Below are 9,140 nucleotides of genomic sequence, written 5' to 3'. Positions count from 1 at the left end.
CTCAATGGGTGATGTGGGGTAGAAGGGAAGGAAAGCCAGGCACCCTCTGAGCCTCAGTATACCCATCTGGAAAATAGAGCCATTTGGAAAGGGAAATGGAACAAATTGTTGGGCATGTGCAGTGGCTGGCCCTAGACAGGCAGCTGAGGCCCCAGCCCAGCAGGACCTGGCTAAAGCATGAAGTGGGAGCTCCCAGAATGTTTTATTTTAGCTCAGGGTCTCAGGGTGGGATTGGGGGTTTTGGTCCTGGTGACCCTCTCTAGCAGGGCAAGGCACAAAGCTGATAGGGGTTTGGGGTCACCAAGAAGCCAGAGAGTCTGTGGTTGCTGGGCCAGGGCTGCCTGGCAGGCACTGAGTAGCTGAAGTGCTGCAGGAGGCAGGTGAAGACAAGGAAGAGCTCCTTACAGGATAGGAGTTTCCCAAGGCATTTGCTATGGCCTGTGGGTGGGCACAGGGGTTCAGTGAGGAGGGTTGGCCAGGGACTCTCCCATCCAAGACTCCTCAGAACAGGACAGGACCCGGCATCTCACAGGCACCTGCTGAGAAAGGCATGAAGGCTTCTGGCTTCACAAAGCACCCATGGGCATCCAGGAATTGTTCTGGGTAGAAGCAGAAGGGCTACTCCCAAGCAGTCTCATCCTTCATCACTGATGACAGGTTGAGGATAAGTTTCATCCCCTGTGCAGGAGTTGCCGTGCCAGGTGTGAGAGTCCAGGTTTGGAGGATGTTGTGAGCTCTGCCAATGCAGGTGCAGGGGCACACATGACATCTGCCTGGCACACACCTGGATTTGATCAAGACATGCTCCACACAAGAGGCTTCCCTGAATTCTTTACCTTGTCTGGGTAGGGAGAGGGTTGCTGGGGTTTACCTTGCAGATGAGGAAGCCCTGGATCTCAGAGTCACAGGAGGTCATATGCAGCATGCCCATGGATACTATGTCCCCAAAGCACTGAACCTCATGGATCACAGCTGTGGTGTGCGGCATTCACCCCTGATCTGCCATCTAGAGCCTCCACCCCTGCCCGAACACCTTGTCAGTCTCCCTGTGGATATGGCCTGGGCCATGTGTCCAAAGTAAGTCAGAGCCCAGGAGGCTGGGAGCTGACCCTGCCCTGAATGTCACATGTCCCACCTTAGAGTGTCCATGTGGAGGAATCACCACTGCTACAGGATCCCAGGCCCAGCTCTGGGCAGTGTCTAGTGTTCAGACAAAGCACAGGTACCCCAGTTTTTCACTTTCCACCCAGGCATTTCTGGCCCCTAATCCCCACATCCCAGGAGGGGTTCCTGCTACATCTGGGTGCTCCCACACAGGCTCCCACCATGTACCACTCAACCTGGGTGGCTGGCCACTGGGTGAGGCCCTGGTCCCCCATCCTGGACCCTCTGAGCCTTCATGCCCACCCCCACTCGCTCCCAATCTGCCTGCCTTTCACCTCCACTTAACCTGGGAAGTCATTGGTCAGGTTTTAGGGGAGGTAGGAGTTGGGCCAGGTCATAGCGCTGCTTGTGCTTGGTGACTAGTTCATCCAGCAGGTGCATGAGGGCCATCTGCATCAGGAAGGGCTTACAGCCAGTCCCAAAATGGACAGGAGAACTGGGAACATGTTCACCAACTATATAGGCCACAGAGCAGGGACCTGTCCCAGGCACGAGGGGCCCTGTCTCCTGCCCTGAGCTCTGGGAATCTACTCTTGCCCTGCTGCTCCCAGGGGTACCCTTACTTCCCTCACCCCCAGCCTCAAATCCCCCTCCCTGGGGTGCCAGGCCCAGGGTGGCAGCCTCCTGAAGGACCATGCCAGACCCCAATGCCTCCAAGGAAGCCCAAATCCATCCCTATGGCCTCCACCAGCCCCAGGAGCTTGAGGAAAGACAGGTCTCTGTACTCGAAGTGGCACCTGTGGGTGAGGGAGACAATCATGTTGCACAACGCTTGGTTCAGGAGATGGTTGGGAATGAAGGGGTATCCTGGAGAAGAGGGTGTGGGTCAGGGAGGGTTGCCCTAGGTGCCCCCGTGCCCTCAGCCCCACAGTCACCAGCATGGTTGGTGAAGGTGGCGCAGAACTGACTCTTAGGCATAATTATAGGAAGGCTTAGCTTCCCCTTTACAGCCATAAGTTCTACAAGAGCAAGCCTCAAGATTGAGGGCTTGACTTATTCATTAAGTATGAGATTCTTAATTTCACACAGCATATATTCTGTCCAAGATAAACAATCAATGCCTCACATTATCTTCACTTATTTGTACAATATTCATCACTCTCAATGTTTTTTTCATTTTTTTATTGTGGAATATAACATCTATATATAAAAGTGATAAATTTTAAAATGCTATTTAACAAGTAGAGAGCAAATTCAAAGAATGTTATGGGCTACAGTTACACAGTTTCAGTTATTCCTTATTGTGATATATAACATATATGCACAATATTCCTTATTGTGAAATATAACATATAACATCACAGAAAGGTGATGACTTTCAAAGTACATTTTAACAAGTAGTCATATAGGAAATTTCCAGAACTGTTATGAGTTACAGTACCATAGTTTCAGTTATTTCCTTATTGTGAAATATAACCTCTAAACCGAAAAGTGATAACTTCAAAGTACAATTGAAAAGTAGGTATAGAGAAAATTTCAAAGAATATTAAGGGTTACATTTCCACCATTTCAGTTCTTTCCTTCTAGCTATTCTAATAAACCAGCAATTAAGAAAAAAAGTGGAAAGATTCAGTATTCATCATTCTTTGTGAAATTCTACCCTACCTGTTGCTGTCCCTTTCTCTAGATCAATCACTTTCCCAACCTTCAGAGATATCTAGGCAGAGACCACCTTAACAAGTTCATGTTGGAAAGTGCTATCAACATTATGGGAAAGGGGAATGTATCTGGTTGATGTATTTGAGGAGGCTATTGCCTCTGGGCTTTGGGGCTTATCTGGCATACGAGCACTCAGGAGGATCTAGCTTTCTGAAAAATAAACCTAGTGAGGGAAAATTTTTTAGAGTCTCTGAGAGGGTCCAGTTTATTCTTTAGGGTTTGGGGGAGTACTGTTGACTGACCGTTTGGCATAGCAAGCTGAATCTCATATAGGAGTAAATTCCAGAAGAGCCTCTCAACCCTATTTGAAATCTCTTAGCCAGTGGAACCTCATTTTGGTCAAAAAATCATTCTCAATCCCTTGATGGCATGGCCAGGCTCATTCCTGAGATCCATGTCCCACATTGCCACAGTGACTTACTCACCTAGCTGTCCTGTCCCACTTCAGGGGGAGGGTGATGAATTTATTTGCAGAGTTGGGCTTAGAGAGGGAAAGGCCACAACTCAGCAACAAAAGAGGTTCTCTAGAGGTGACTCCCAGGCATAATTATAGGTGGGCTTTGCCTCCCCTTTACAACCATAAGTTGCACAAGAACAAGCCTCAATATTAAGGACTTTTCTTATTAAGTATTGTGTTCCTAATTTCACATAACATTTGTTCTGTCCAATATAAACGGAGTCTCACATTACCTTCTCTTAGCTGTACAATCATCATCATTTGACATTTTAAACAATTCCCATGACCCAAAACACCCCAAAGCTCTTATCAGCCCTTAATTATTTACCCCCAGTATTTGTGTTGTACTGCTAAGGTATTTCTATTAAAGAGTCCCTCATATGCACTAAGTAGTTTTCTCCATATACCTCTCTATTGTTAACTCTTTATACCAGTCTCATACTTTGGCAGTATACCATACAAGCACTTATTAATATTTGTAGTGCTAATTTCTGTGATACATGCCTTTAAACATCCCCTTTCATTTATGTTCACCTTAAATGCAGCTCTGATATTCATAATCCCATTAATGTACAATCATTACCCCAGAATCTTTAACTTCACCCTCACTTATATATCTGAACATATTAGGTTATCATTCCACTTGACTAGCTTCAGTCTATCTCTACATCACATGTATTCTACATTATAAGACACTAATTTTACATTGTTCAGGAAGTTCATAGTACCAGTAACATACACTGTCCCTCTTTTTTGTGTATGACTTATTTCACTCAGCATTAGATCTTCAAGGTTCTTCCATGCTGCCCTGTGTTTCAGGACCTTGTCCTTACTACTGCATTGTGTCAAGTGTATATATCACATTTTCTTTATCCCCTCATTTGTTGTAGGACACATGGATTGTTTCTCTTGGCAGTTTTGAACAACATCACTATGAATATTGGTGTGTAAATGTCCATTGTGTCACCACTGTCAGATTTTCTGGTATACACCAAGAAGTGGAACTGCTGGTTTATAGGGTAACTCGGTATCTAGTTTTCTAAGAAAACACCAAACTTACTTCCACAGCAGCTGTACCATTATACATCCCCAATAACAAAAAATAAGAGTTGGAATACCTCCATATCCTCTCCAGGATTTGTTGTTTCCTGTTTCTTCAATGGTAGCCATTCTTGTTGGTGTGATATGATATCCCATTGTGGTTCTGATGTGCATGTCCCTAATAGCTGGTGAAGATGAATCATTTTTCATCTGTTTTCCAGCCATTTGTATTTCCTCTTCAGAAGAATGTCTTTTCATAACTTTTGCCCATTTGATAATTGGGCTGTTTGTACTATTGTCATTGAGTTGTAGCATTTCTTTACATACGCAGGATATCAGTCTCTTACCAAAGATATGATTTTCACATATTTTCTCCCATTGAATTGGCTGCCTCTTCACCCTTTTAACAAAGTCTTTCAGGCACAGAAGCTTTTGTTGTGAGGAGTTCCCCTTTACCTGTTTATTCTTTCACTGCTTGTGCTTGAGTATGAGGTCTAAGAAGCTACCTCCTATTAATAGGCCTTGAAGATGTTTCCCTATATTATCTTCTAAGAGGTTTATTATGCTTTCTCTTATATTGAGATCTTTGATCCACTTTGAGTTAAGTTTTGTATAGGATGTGAGGTAGGTTATGGCTAACCATTCCTCTCAGCCCCATTTGTTGAAGAGATTGTTCTATCCCAGTTCAGTGGATTTGAGGACATTATCAAAAATCAGCAGACCACAGATCCAGGGTTCTATTTCTGAAGTCTTGATTCTTCTCCATTGATCAATATGTCTATCTTTGTGCAAATACTATGCTGTGTTGACCACTGTGTCATTATAGTAGGCTTTATTTCAGGAAATATAAGTCCCCCCACTTTGTACTTATTTTTTAGAATGTTTTTGACAATTGGAGGACCCTTAATCTTCCAAATAAATTTGATAATTAGCTTTTCCAAGTCTACAAAGTAGGTTGTTGGAATGTTGATTTGAATTGCATTGACTCTGTAGATGAGTTTGGGCAGAATTGAAATCTTAATGACCTTTAGCCTTCCTATCCATGAACATGTATTTCCATGTAATTATGTTGCCACTGATTTCTTTTAGTAAATGTTTGTAAATTTTTGGGTAGAGGTCTTTTACATCCTTGGTTAAGTTTATTCCTTGGTACTTGATTTTTTTTAGTTGCTATTGTGAATGCAATTTTTTTCTTCATTGCCTCTTCAGTTAGGTCATTACTAGTGTATAATAACATTACTGACTTATGCACCTTAATCTTATATCCCACCTGCTGAATTTGTTTATTATCTCAAGCAGTTTTGTCATTGACTTCTCAGGATTTTCCAAATATAAGATCATATCACCTGCAAATAATGACAGTTTTACTTCTTCCTTTCCAATTTGGATGCCTTTTATTTCTTTCTCTTGGTGAATTGCTCTGGCTAGAACGTGAATAAGAGTTGAATAAGAGTGGTGACAGTGGGCATCCTTGTTTCTTTCCTGATCTTAGAGGGAAGGTTTTCAGTCTCTCACCATTGACTACTATGCTGGCTGTGGTTTTTTCACATATGCCCTTTATCATATTAAGTAATATTCCTTCAATTCTGATCTTTTGAAAGTTTTTATCAAAAAGGGATTCTGAACTTTGTCAATGCTTTTTCAGGGTCTATTGGGGTGATCATTTGATTTTTCCCTTTTGATTTCTTAATGTGTGATATTACATTGATTGATTTTCTTATGTTGTGCCACCCTTTGCATACAAGGAATGAACCCCACTTCAATGTCATATATAATTCTTTTAATGTGCCTTTGGATATGATTTGCAAGTATTTTGCTGAGAATTTTTGCATCTATATTCATTAGGGAGATTGGCCTATAGCTTTCCCTTTCTGTAGTATCTTTACCTGGTTTTGTATAGGATGTAAGGTAGGTAGAGTGATATTAGCTTCATAAAATGAGATAGGCAGTGTTATTTTTAGTTCAATTTTTTGAAAAACTTTGAGCAGGAATGGTGTCAATTCTTTTTGGAAGGTTTGATAAAATTTCCCTGTGAAGCCATTTGGCCATGGGCTTTTATTTGTAAGAAGCTTTTTGATGACTGATTGGATCTCTTTTGCACGTGATTGATTTGTTAAGGTCTTGTATATCTTCTTGGGTCAGTCTAGGTAGTTCCTGTGTTTCCAGGAAATTGTCCATTTCTTCTAGGTTGTCTAGTTTGTTGGCCTACATTTGTTCATAGTATCCTCTTAGGAGTTTTTTAACTCTGTGATCCATAGGATAGTCCCTACATTCATTTTGATTTTGTTTGTGTCTTCTTTGTTGACTTTGTCAGCCTAGCTAAGGGTTTGTCAACCTTTTGAACTTCTCAAAGAAACTTTTTTAATTTATCCTCTTCATTGTTTTTTTTTTGTTCTCCAGCTCATTTATTTCTGTTTTAATCATTGTTACTTCTTTTCTTTAATTTGCTTTAGAGTTAGTTTGCTAATCATTCTCTAGGCTTTTCTGTTGTTCCATTGGTTCTTTGGTTTTAGCTCTTTCTTCCTTTTTGATGCATGCGTTTATAGCTCTAAATTTCCCTCTAAGTATCATCTTCACTGCATCCCATCAATTTTGGTATGTTGTATTCTAGTATTCATTCATCTCTAGATATTTACCAATTTCTCTTGCAATTTCTTCTTTGACCCACTGGTTGTTTAGGAGTGTGTTGTTTTACTTCCACATATTTGTGAAAGGTCTGGTTCTTTGGTGGTTATTGATTTCTAGTTGCAATCCATTGTGGTCAGAGAATGTGCTTTGAATAATTTCAATATTTTTAAACTTATTAAGACTTGTTTTGTCCCCCAGCATATGATCTATCCTGGAGAACATTCCATTAGTGCTAGAGAAGGATGTATATCCAGGTACTTTGGAAGGTAATGATCTATATATGTCTATTAATTCTAATCCATTTATCATGTCATTTAAATTCTCAATTTCCTTATTGGTCCTCTTTCTAGTTGTTCATTTTATAGAAGAAAGTGGTGTTTTGAAGTCTCCCACTACTATTGTAGAAATGTGTACTGCTCCCTTCAGTTAAGCCAATGTATGTCTCATGTACTTCAGAGCTCCTTGGTTGGGTGCATAAACATTTATGACATTTATTTCTCCTTGGTTAATTTTCCCTTTTATTAATATATTGTGCCTTCTTTGTCTCTTAAGATATCCTTGCATTTAAGGTCTATTTTCCCTGATATTAGTATAGCTTCCCCTTCTTTTTTTTGGTGGGGGGAAGTTTGCTTGGAATATTTTTTCCCATCTTTTCACCTTCAATCTCTTTGTGTTGCAGGGTCTAAGATGAATTTCCTGTAAACAGCATATCTATGAGTCATAGTCCTTCATCCATTCTCCAGTCTGTATCTTTTAATAGGATAGTTTTATCCATTCACATCCAAACTTAGTACTGTGAAGGCAATTCTTAAACCAGCTATCTTATCTTTGGATTTTAATTGTCAGATTTTCCCCTTACTCATTTTTAATGCATTTTTATTGTGAAGTTAAATGTATATACATAACAGTAATAACGTCCAAATATGATTTAGTAAGTAGTTAGAGAGCAAATTTCAAAGAATATCATGGATCACATTTAAAACAACTTCAACTATTTCCACAAATTTAAAATATAGCATACATGCAGAGAGGTGTTAACCTTTGATGTACAGCTCAACAAGCAGTTATATAGGTAATTTCCAAAATTGTTATGGGTTACAGTTCCACAGTTTTAGTTCTTTCCCTTTTATGCAATATATGGTATATATAGAAAGGTGAAGATTTTTCAATTCATCAGTCAATGACTAGCTATAGGGAAAGTTTTAAAGGATGTTATAGATTACAATTCCACCATGTCATTTACCTCCTTCCAGCTGTTCCAACACCCCAGCATTAAAAAAGGTATATATATATATAAATTTTATATATGCATATAAAGGTTCAGTATTGATAGACCATTGTTGAATCTTCTTTGTTGCTACCCCTTCCACCCACTTAATCTCTTTCTCCATCTTCAGGGTATCTAGGCTGTGAGCACCCTAACTTGTTGATATTGAAATGAAGTGTCAACAGCATGAGGAATGGGGCTGCATCTGATTGCTGTTAAAGAGGCTGTTGCCTCTGGGTTTTAGGACTTGTCTGGCATAGGAACACTCTGATGTATTTAAGTTTCTGAGAAATAAACTTAGTGAGTGAATCTTTTATAGAATCTCAGGTAGGGACCTTGGTATTTGGGGCCTACATTTCATTAGGGCATGGCATACTGTGGCCATTTGGGATGTCTAGCTGGAGCTTGCATAAGAGAAACCTCCAGGATAGCCCCTCGACTCCACTCAGGATCTCTCAGCCACTGTGACCTCAGCTTTTTGCCTTCCTTTTTTGCCCCCTTTTGGTCAAGCAGGTACCCCCAATCCCTCACTTCCAGGGCCAGGCTCACTACTGGGAATGCAGTCCTAGGTCATCAGGGAGATTCATTCCCCTTGGAGTCACATCCCTTGTGTCAATGAATCCATTCCCCAAGTAAAACCTAAACCTCACCACTCTGCCATCTTGCCCCACCCACCTCATTACTTCTTATTGCTGCATAGTATCGCATCAAGTGTATATATCACATTTTGTTTATCCCCTCATCTGTTGAAGGACACATGGGTTGTTTCCATCTCTTGGCAGTTGTGAAAAATGTTGTTGTGGATATTGGTTGTGCAAATATCCATTGGTGTCACCACTTTCAGATCTTCTGGTATATACTGAGAAGTGGAATTGTCAGATTGTAGGATAACTCAATATCTAGTTTGCTGAGGAAACACAAAAC

The 9,140-nt window shown here is 40.8% G+C and overlaps 1 pseudogene; it reads right to left on the bottom strand.

Annotated features, from left to right (window-relative positions):
• Window positions 1–259: 259 nt before the first annotated feature.
• Window positions 260–988, bottom strand: LOC119542530 (annotated as a pseudogene).
• Window positions 989–9,140: the final 8,152 nt, after the last annotated feature.

This window comes from Choloepus didactylus, chromosome 8 (assembly GCF_015220235.1).
Source record: "Choloepus didactylus isolate mChoDid1 chromosome 8, mChoDid1.pri, whole genome shotgun sequence".
Classification (NCBI taxonomy): Eukaryota; Metazoa; Chordata; class Mammalia; order Pilosa; family Megalonychidae; genus Choloepus; species Choloepus didactylus.
This window is presented reverse-complemented; position numbering and strand designations above follow the sequence as displayed.